Source organism: Pseudorca crassidens, chromosome 20, assembly GCF_039906515.1.
Source record: "Pseudorca crassidens isolate mPseCra1 chromosome 20, mPseCra1.hap1, whole genome shotgun sequence".
Classification (NCBI taxonomy): Eukaryota; Metazoa; Chordata; class Mammalia; order Artiodactyla; family Delphinidae; genus Pseudorca; species Pseudorca crassidens.
This window is the reverse complement of record NC_090315.1, coordinates 6,779,166-6,788,590: the sequence shown is the minus strand read 5'-3', so window position 1 is coordinate 6,788,590 and position 9,425 is coordinate 6,779,166.

The window sequence follows — 9,425 nt, the reverse complement described above, 5'->3', positions numbered from 1 at the left end:
TTGAATGTGGCACCTACCTGGCTATGGTATTAAGCAATTAAGGTGAATTAAGCCTCCACCTGATACCCAGGATCCTGTAGATAGTAAACTCAATCAAATGTTGCTTGAGGCACATGAATAGATCTGGTCCTACCTCCTGTCAGAAAAAAAGCATGGTTGACCAACTGGTGTACCTATGGGAAAATTTGCCAGTAGTGAGTATGGTGAAGAAATGAGTGGCAGATATTGGTGGAAGACAGTTAATTATGGATTTCTCATGTATGTGTCTGTCTTACGGACAGCTTTTGTATTGGACTGTTTTTTCATGAATGTTTGCATGAAAAAGAGCTTTGGGGAAAAAAGAGACAGTGTCACCCTCTGGGACAGTGGACGGGTTTGTTTGCTGTACAGTTAAATAAGGATGTTTCCCTTTGGGGCAAATGGTAGGTCAGCTTCCCTTTAAAAGATTGGGTTTTTCTACACGGAGTTCCTCAGCTGCGATTCAATCCCATTACATGTGCTATATCCACCAGGGCCTCGCCACCTCATCCTGATTGGAATTAGGGAGGCGAGTGGAACTGATAAAGTCAGGATGTTCTTGAGACTGCTGTGCCATTAATAATAAAGTCTCTGGGGTTTTTTCTGTTGTTGTTTTTTAATAGACTTTGTTTTTTAATGCAGACGTAGGTTAAGAGCAAAATTGAGTAGAAGGTACTGAGATTTCCCCTGTCATTCCTGCCCCCACATACACACAGCCTCCACAACTATCCAGTCCCACACCAGAGTGGTGCGTTTATTAAAACTGCAGAACCTACACTGACACAAAATTATCACTCAAAGTCCATAGTTTACATTATTGTTCACTCTTCGTGTATACTCTTATCACTTTCAATGTGTAATGACATATACCCATCATTACAGTATAATACAGAGTAGGTTCACTGCCCTAAAAACCCTCTGTGGTCCACCTATTCATCCTTCCTTCCCCCTAACTGTTAGCAACCGCTGATCTTTTTACTGTCTCCACAGTGTTGCCTATTCCAGAACGTCATACAGTTGGAATCATACAGTATGTAGCCTTATAGATTGGCTTCTTTCACGTAACAATATACGTCTAAGGTTTTTACATGTGTTTTCTTGGCTTGATAGCTCACTTCTTTTTAGCACTGAATAATATTCCATTGTCTGGACGTACCACAATTTATTTAACCATTCACTTACTGAAGCACATCTTGGATGCTTTCAAGTTTCAGTAACTACACATAAAGCTGCTATAAACATTTGTGTTCAGGTTTTTGCATGGACCTAAGTTTTCAACTAATTTGTGTAAATACCAAGGAATGTGATCATATGATAAGAGTACATTTAATTTGATAAGAAAATGCCACACTGTCTTCCACAATGGCTCTATCTACCATTTTGTGTTCCCACAGCAGTAAATGAGAGTATCTGTTGCTCAACGTGCTTCCCAGCATTTTGTGTTGTCATTGTTCTGGATTTTGGTCATTCCACTGGATGTGTAGTGGTATCTCATTATTGTTTTGTTTTGCAACTCTCTCATGATACATGATGTTAATCTTATTTTCCTATGTTTATGAAAATATCTGTGTATCTATTTTGGTGAAGTTTTTGTTCCTGTCTTTTTCGCATTTTCAAATCAGCTTGTTTGTTTCCTTATTGTTGAATTTTAACAGTTCTTTGTATATTTTGAGTAGCAGTCCTTATTAGAATTCTGTTTTACAAATATTTTCTCCCAGTCTGTGGCTTGTCTTCTTATTCTCTTGACGTGTTTTCGAGAGCAGAAGTTTTTAATTTTAGTGAAGTCTAAATTATTCATTATTAACTTCATGGATTGTGCCTTTGGTGTTATATCTAAAAAGACATTGTGGGGATTTCCCTGGGGGTCCAGTGGGTAAGACTCCATGCTCCCAGTGCAGGGGGCCTGGGTTTGATCCCTGGTCAGGCAACATGATCCCACACGCCACAACTAAAGAGTCCACATGCCGAAAATAAGACCAGTGCAGCCAAATAAATAAATCAAATAAATATTAAAAAAAAAAGACATGGTGAAACCAAAGTTCATCTAGATTTTTTTCCTATGTTATTGTCTAGGAATTTTATAGTTATACACTTTACATTTACACCTATAATCCATTCTGTATTGAATTTTGTGAAAGGAATAAGGTCTATATCTAGATTCTTTTCTTTTTTTAATGTGGATGTCCAATTGTTACAGCACCATTTGTTGAAAAGACTGCCTTTTCTCTATCGTATTGCCTTTGCTTCTTTGTCAAGATCAGTTGACTCTATTTGTGTAGGTCCATTCCTGGACTCTCATTATGTTCCTCTGATCTATTTGTCTATACTTTTGCCAATACCACAATGTCTTGATTACTGTATATTTGTAGTAAGCCTTGAAGTTGAGTAGTGTCAGTCTTCTGACTTCATTCATCTCCTTCAATGTGTTTTTGGCTACTATGGGTCTTCCGACTCTCCAGTTAAACTTTAGAATCAGTTTGTTGATATCCACAGAATAACTTGCTGGCATTCTGATTTGGAATGCATTTAGTCTATAAGTCAAGTTGGGAGAAGCTGTCACCTTGAAAATACTGAGTCTTTCTCTCCATGAACATGGAATATCTCTCCATTTATTTAGTTATTTGATTTCCCTTATCAGAGTTATGTAGATTTCCTCATATAGATCTTATACCTATCATGTTAGATTTATACCCAAGTATATTTTTTTTTAGGTGCTAGTGTAAATGTTATTGAGCTTTCAATTTCAAATTACTGTTTATTACTGACTTATAGGAAAGCGACTGAGTTTTGTATATTAACTATCTTAGTCAGTTTGGGCTGCCATAACAAAGTACCACAGAAAGGGTGGTTTATAAACAGAAGACATTTCTCATAGTTCTAGAAGCTAAGAAGACCAAGATCAAGATGCTGGCTGATTTGGTGTCTGGTGGGAGCCCTCTGCCTGGTTGCAGATGGCTGTCTTCTTGTATCCTTATAGGGCAAAGAGTAAGAGAGCTCTCTGAAGTTTCTTTTATAAGGGCACTAATCTCATTCATGAGGGCTCCACCGTCACGACCTAATTACCTCCCAAAGGGCCCACTACCACATACCATCACATTGTGGGTTAGAATTTCAACATGTGAATGGGGCACGATATACAAACATTCAGTCCATTGGATAATATTAACCATGTATCCTTCAATCTTGCTATAATCACTTATTAGTTCCATAAGTTGTTGTTGATTCTCTTCAAGTTTCTACATAGATGTCATCTGTGAACCATGACAGTTTTATATCTTCCTTCCCAGCAAACAAAAGTCCAGGGCCAGAGAGATTCACAGGGGAACTCTAGAAAACATATAAAGAAGAACAAATGCCTATCTTTCTCAAACTCTTCCCAAAACTTGAACAGAAAGGAACACCCTCAAATTCATTATACAAGGTCACCATTACCCTGTCTGATACAAAAACCAAAGAAAGACACTACAAAAAAAGAAAATTAAGGGCCAGTATCTTTGCTGCAAAAATCCTCAACAAAATGTTACCAAACTGAATCCAACAATATATACAAATGATCATACACAATGATCAAGCTGGACTTTTCCAGGGACACAAGAACAGTTCAACATTCACAAATCAACCAATGAAATATACCACATTAAAAAAAGATAATAGAAGTCACATGACAGTCTCAATAAATGAAGCAAAAGTATTTGACGAAATTCAACATACATTCATGATCAACACGCTCATCAAAGTGGGTATACAGGGAATATACCTTAACATAATAAAGCCCATTTATGGCAAACACACAACCAACATCATACTCAAGATGAAAAGCTGAAAGCCTTCACACTAAATTCAGGAACAAGACAAGGATGCCCACTCTTGCCACCTCTACTTAACATAGTATTGGAAGTCCTAGCCATAGCAGTCAGACAAGAAAAACAAAAGCTATCCAAATCAGAAGGGAAAAGATAAAACTGGCACTATTTGCAGATGACATGATATATATAGAAAACCCTAAGGTCTCCACCCAAAAACTATTAGAACTGATAAATGAATTCAAAAATGTTGCAAGTTACAAGGCTAATATGCAGAAATCTGTGGCATTTTTATACAGTACTAATGAAATATCACAAATATAAAGTAAAAAAAATGCCATTTAAAATCAAATCAAAAAGAATAAAATACCTAGGAAAAAAAGAAGGTGAAAGACCAATATTCTGAAAACTCTAAAATGTTTATGAAGGAAATTAAAGATGATATGAAGAAAGGGAAAGATATCTCATGTTCTTGAATTGAAAAAATTAATATTGTTAAAATGCACATACTACCTAAAGCAATCTACAGATGTAATGCAATCCCTATCAAAATACCTATGATATTTTTCACAGAACTAGAATGAAGAATCCTAAAATTCATATGGAGCCACACAAGACCCCAAATTGCAAAAACAATCTTGAGAAAAAAGAACAAGGCTGGAGGTATCACCCTCCCAGGCTTCAGACTATACTACAAGTCTATAGTCATCTAAATAGTATGGTACTGGCACAAAAACAGACACATAGATTGATAGAACAGAATAGAGAGCCCAGAAATACACCCATGCACTTATGGTCACTTAATCTATTACAGAGGAATCAAGAATACATAATGGAGAAAAGATAGCCACTTCAACAAGTGGTGCTGGGAAAACTGGATAGTTACATGGAAAACGATGAGATTAGAACATTCCCTCACACCATATACAAAAATAAACTCAAAATGTATTAAAGACCTAAATGTAAGACCTAAAACCGTAATGCAGCCATATGGAAAACAGTATGGAGGCTCTTCAAACAACTAAAAATAAAACTATCATGTGATCCAGCAATTCCACTCCTGGGCGTATATCCAAAAGAAAAAAAAAAAAACCCACTACTTGAAAAAATACATGCACCCCAATGTTCACAGCAACACTGTTTACAATAGCCAAGACATGGATACAACCCAAGTACCCATCAACAGAAGACTGGATTCAGAAGATGTGGAATATATGTAAGCAATGGAATATTAGCCATAAAAAAAGAATGAAATTCTGCCATTTGCAGCAACATGGATGGATCTAGAGAATATTATGCTTAGTGAAATAAGTCAGAGAAATACAAATACTGTATTATCATTATCACTTATATGTGGAATCTAAAAAATAGTATAAATGACTGTATATGCACAACACCAACAGGCTCACACATGTAGAAAACAAACTTGTGATTACCAAAAGGGAGAAGGAAGGGAGGAGGGACAAAATAGGGGCATGGGATTAAGGGACACAAACTACTACGTATAGAATAGATAAGTAATGAGGATATACTATATAGCACTGGGAATTATAGCCATTATCTTGTAATAACCTAAAATGGAGTATAATCAGCAAAAATACTTATTCACTATGCTGTACACCTGGAACAAATATAATACTGTAAATGAACTATACTTCAGTTAAAAAGAATGGACGTCAGAGATGATTATTATGGCAATGATAATAAACGGAAGAATTGGAGATGCTTTTAAGGTAAAATAAATATTGTGTTCCCTAAATCCCAGTACTAGATCTGTGGGGTATCAAAAGTCCTCCTAGTTCCAACTTAATAGATTTCAGTTCACCATTTTGTATTGTCCCACTTCTTTCATTGAACTAAAGATATAAAAGGACTCTCATTCTTCATACCTATAGAGCATTTGCTTTGTACTTCTTATTGTCCTGGGTACGTTTTCATGTTTCAAACTCAAAAACAATCTTTAATTCATATATCTTTAACATTTTTCACTGTAGTTACACAGGGAAATGTAGATTAAATCTATAAAGTGGGTTAAAAGATGTCGAAGAAAAATATAAGGGTAAGGAAAATTTTCTAAAAAAAGAAAGTTTGCTAGAGTTTAAAAGAATCATATAATGCTATACTCACAAACTGAGATTTTTATAGCCTTTGAAAAACTGCTCTTCTAGTAAAATTATTTAATTATATTTATTGCCTGATGCATTGTCATGAAACTAGTGTAAAAATATCTTAGGCAATTTATCTAAACAGTATTTCAGAAGCACTTTTGACAGTTGTACTGGGTAAAGGGTCCTAAGTGTGCAGCAGGAAAGTGTATGCAAGAAGTTACTAACGTGAGAAAAATTGGTTTTTCCTAACCAAGGAATCAAGATATTTAACAGTAAATATTATGTGCTGTATAAGAGTCTTACTCCAGTTTTTGACATTTGATCATGGACAGCTTTTCTTTTTTTTTCTTTTTTTTGACAAAGAGAATTAAAAAATTTTTTATTGTGACCCTCAGAAAGACATAGATTTTACATTGTGATCCAGAATAACACTTTCATATCTACACATGAGACTAAAATTAGAGCTACATGTAACAGTATTCACCTCTACTACATGCATTCTGGTATTTTCTGTTTTATTATGTTTCATGCCATTCCATCCCATTCTGTTTCTCTTTTTTAAACTATTGATCAAAACACACCAAACATTGTTGCTTCAATTAATTAATGTTGGTATCCAGAAAACAAACTTGATGACTGTGGTAGGAAGAGTAACTCAGCAATAATCATGCTTCCTCTTACTCTGTCTTCTTAAACTACACACGCTCCAGACAAATTATTTGCTCTTGCTATAAGGCTGGTTTTATAAGAAAATCTTATGGAATCTGACTTGTCTGTTAGACAGTTGTTTATTGTAAATAGAAAAAAAGGTATATGTGTGTATAACCATGTAATTGCAGTAGTTTTAAAAAAGTGCTTAAAGTTTTTGCTATTAATATGTTTGGTAGTTTTTAATGTATGATACAGTTTAAAATAGTCCATCTTCAAAATCATATTTGTTTTTGTATAAAAAGTATCTTAAATATTTATTCCTTCAAAAACAACAAACAAAAAAACACACTAAACAAATTAGTTAATGCTTTGACCCTTAGTTTGAAGAATATAGGCTAAAGGAAGATGAACATTCACCTTCCCTGACACAAATGTACGTAAGCATCATACATTATTCCCTTGTAATTCATGTAAATAAGGTTTATAAATCATTGTATAAATGTCATATATTTTCAGCTACATTTTAAGGAATACAGTGTATTTGGGAGCATTTCAATTATAGACTCCAAATAATAATTTAGAATAAATTAAAACTCAGAACCAGTGAAAAATATAAAATCCACATATGATTGCCTCACAGCAACAGCTGTTATAACTTAGGAATGAGTGATTTTCAGACCAACTGGAAGACAAGTAAATTCAACTAACTAGAACTCAACAATGCTTCATCATTTGATGATCACATGTAATTGTTCATACATGGGACTAAAATTCAGAAACTAAACTTTAGCAGTAACTGAGGTCAACTGAAAAGTTGATTTTTCCTGGCTGTTGTTTAAATGTAAGCTAAGATTTTGCTTATTTTAAAAAAAAGTCTAGGGCTTCCCTGGTGGTGCGGTGGTTGGGAGTCCGCCTGGGAGTCCCTGGTGCGGGGGGCGCGGGTTCGTGCCCCGGTCCGGGAGGATCCCGCGTGCCGCAGAGCGGCTGGGCCCGTGGGCCATGGCCGCTGAGCCTGCGCGTCCGGAGCCTGTGCTCCTTAACGGGAGAGGCCACAACAGTGAGAGGCCCACGTACCACAAAAAAAAAAAAAAAAAGTCTATCATAGAAGAGAATATGACACAGAAAAATTAGTCATGTTAGACATAATACTAACATGTACCTCACTCATGGCTTCCATCTAAGGTCTTGCTACTTCCAGAGCTGCTGCTGCTCCCCAAGGCTTCTCTTCACCTTCAGGGTACCTCCCCACCATGACATTCTCTGTTTCTTGGTGATTCATCCAAACAAAACAAGGACAACCATCCCGCCATAATCCCTACCACCATCAAGAAAATCTGTCCATTTCTGAAGACAAAAAACAAGAAGTGTTGTTTCTAAGTATTTAAAAATAAACCTCAAACTTCCCTTGAGCAGGAAGCCTACAAGAATATCCCTCACCTCACACCATCCATGACTGAACCTGGTGGGCTAATTCTAATACTGTTCCAGCAGCACCTGGAAACTTAATAGAGCTCAACTACAGCTGCCCCCCAATGGGTTACAGTGGTGTTTGGCAAGTTTACACCAAGTATAACCACCTCTGGTGAAGAGGTCATTTCAGTTTGGGAAAAGTGAGTAATTTGGCCATTTAATTTGCATTGTTCTGGAAGTTGCCAGACTTGTCCTGCCAGGCATTAGTGTCAGAAACTTTCATCTTCCTTGGCTCTGCCTCCACTCTCTGTGTGCAGAGCAGAACAAAGGGAGGAGGCCCCAAGGCAGTGCCATCCAAGGAGCAAAAGTGAGGTCTGGGTTTTGAATGTATGAGGACTTTTGAATCATAAATGCCTTTCCATGGAAGCTTTCACTCAAGACTTTTACTGACTTTACAAACTGGAATGAATCCAAGCTGGGGAGTACACCACTGGAAGTTCAGTGACAAGAACAGGTCTGCGATTATTCCTCCCATGAAAGATAAGTTCCCTGTGTTTCTTATTCTCTACAAACACACACAGAGGGGACGTACACACGTTTTTTTCCTATATTCTTACCTTGGAAAATATCACACATGTTGATAAACTTGTTTCTGTAAGTGACTCGGTACCCGATTTTAGCAAACTCCTCCATGTAAGTGAAGTCACTCTGTAACTAGGAGGTGAACTGCTTATTTAAACATTTGCTTTCCCTTATGCTTGGAAGTATATGTGCTGTCGAAGCAAGCACTGGACAGCTTTTCTTAAAGTTTTTTATTGAAGTACAGTTGAGGTACAATATTATATTTTACAGGTACACAACCTGGTGATTCACATTTTTTAAAGTGTACTACATTTATAGTTGTTATAAAATACTGGCTGTATTCCCTATATTGTACAATACGTCCTTGTAGCTTATTTTATACACAGTAGTTTTAAGCTCTTAATCCCCTATCCCAATCTTGCCCCTCCCCCTTCCCTCTCCTCACTGAAACCACTAGTTTGTTTTCTATATCTGTGAGTCAGTTTCATTTTTGTTATATTAACTAGCTTATTTTATTTTTTACATTCCACATATAAGTGCTACCATATGGTATTTGTCTTCCACTGTCTGACTCATTTCACATAGCATAATATCCTCCAAGTCCATCCATGTTGTTGCAAATGGCAAAATTACATTCTTTTTTATGGCTGACTAGTATTCCATTATACACATATACCATGCCATCTTTATCCATTCATCTGTTAATGGACCGTTAGGTTGCTTCCATATCTTGGCAAATGTAAATAATGCTGTGATGAACATTGGGATGCACGTATCTCTTTGAATTATTGTTTTCATTTTTCTCAGATATACAGCCAGGATGGAATTGCTGAATCATACGGTAGTTCTATTT